The sequence below is a fragment of the Acinonyx jubatus genome, chromosome C1, assembly GCF_027475565.1.
Source record: "Acinonyx jubatus isolate Ajub_Pintada_27869175 chromosome C1, VMU_Ajub_asm_v1.0, whole genome shotgun sequence".
NCBI lineage: Eukaryota > Metazoa > Chordata > Mammalia > Carnivora > Felidae > Acinonyx > Acinonyx jubatus.
The window spans coordinates 204290532-204292517 of NC_069381.1; the positions used below are offsets into that span (position 1 = coordinate 204290532).

Genomic DNA, 1986 nt, shown 5'->3' on the forward strand with positions numbered 1-1986 from the left:
CAGGCAGATCACCAACTCCAAGGCACCCCGCAAAGCAGGCGGGTCACCCCAGAGGCAACCTTTACCCACTCAAAAATTTGTGTCACATAAGCAGTGATGATTCAGGCATCATCCGAAGTCATCATGTTTCCCTACTTGTAAGTTTAAGGGATCCAATGGTTGTTTCTTTAAATACAAAATGAAATTTTAAAAATTTAGAAAAACGATTGTCTAAACCGGGAGTTCTCAACGTGGGTGATTTTGCCCGTCCCCTTCCCTAGGGGACATTTGACAATGTCTGGAGATATTTTTGGTTGTCGCAACAGGGTAACAGCTGGTGTTACTGGTATCTGGCGGGTAGAGGTAGGGCTGTTGCAAAACAGACTCCAATGCCAGGATAGGAAGGAGTAAAGCTGGAGGAGAAGGAGGAGGACCTTATGCTTGCCTCGGCCTCTACTACAACACCAGGACAGGCCCCACGACAGAGGCCTGTTTGGCCCAAAACATCAGTGGTGCCAAGGCTGATCAACCCTGGTCTGATCGAATCAGTGAAAGGGGTAGGAATTACATAGGCATAACGAAGATGCAAAAATGATCTGGCTCAAAGATATTTGACAAATTACGGAACACTCTGCTCAAATCTGAGCCAATAATTTTGAGAATCTGTATGTAACTAATGACTTTATCAGAAAGTGAGAATTACCAAAAGACAGTGTAGACAGCACAGAGCTTCTAAGCCAATTATCATGGAAGAAAAGACAGTGAGAGAATGAAAGGGAAATAATTCTATCAACATTTTAAGGAACAGATGGTCCCAATTTAGTTTAAATTGTTCCAGAGCATAGAGTAAGGAGAAAATCTTCCTTTTTTTCTTTGTCTTTTTTTTTGAAAATCAGAGTTAACAAATAATACCCAAACCTGACAAAGAAAATGCATGGAAAAGACAATTATAGGGGAATCTCAATTATAATTATCAATCTAATAGAAGAAAATAGTAGCCAGAAGATTCTGTCAGGACTTGAAAGCAATAACACGTGATTTTAGGTGGGATTCATATTAGTGATGAAAGTTTCAATATTAGAGAATCTAATATAATTTACCATTTTGAAATCTAACTTAGCGCTTTAATAAATCATGGAAAAATAGTATGATCATCTTTATGATTTCTGAAAGGCAATTGTGAAAATTCACAATCTGAGAAAAAATTCAACATCTGTCCTTTAAAAAAAAAGAACACGTAGATATTTTTGTATCATGATTTTATCTACCATAAAACTCCCTACAAGATACACATAGACACATTTGTATATAGTTATGTTCAGTTAATTATGAATGTGTGTATTAAATATACGTTTTTCTCCTAATGTGAACATAAGGAAAAGAAAGTCTCTTTCTCAAGATAGGCTATTCCAAATATCTCATAACCTACGGTACAGAAATTATTTCTGTGGGCACGTGACTCAAACGGAACCAAGCAAGTGCTCTCACCTACAATTGTAAGTTCCACTTGGAAAGAGGCTTTTTCTTCTGTGGAATGTCATTAGTATGACCTTAGATTTGTGACTACAGAGCCTGACCGAAACTCTAGAGGTGTGCAGAATCCAATGGGATGTATTTACGAAAAATTGTTAGAGTTTTGGTCCTGCTAAATCAGAAGGATATGTAAAGAATTCAGAACAGAATCAAAGTTAATAGTTCACTGAACCCAATCAAATGTTGAAAGCATCTGGGTAGGGGTTTGTATCTCTAATCTCATTTCAGAATTAAATAATGTATAATTTGAAGAGGGCTCTAAGGCCATCCCATTGGCACACATGGATTGGAAGTCTCTCTTGGTTTAACGGTCATCAAAGAGGGCTCTGTTTGTCTGTCTGGATGGTGAGAAACATACCTCCAGCATGCTACGCCATCTTACGCCCTGACCAAGACTTCAGGTTATATACAACCTCATTAAATATGGAAAAAAAAGCAATCTGTACTCATTGGATATTTGAAGCATTGGTAATG

General features: G+C 37.9%; 1 non-coding gene across 1 annotated transcript; it reads right to left on the reverse strand.

Moving 5' to 3' along the window:
- On the reverse strand, positions 1-152 carry LOC113598406 (U12 minor spliceosomal RNA). The gene has a single exon (XR_003419061.1). It is a non-coding gene; the product is annotated as a U12 minor spliceosomal RNA (small nuclear RNA).
- Positions 153-1986: the final 1834 nt, after the last annotated feature.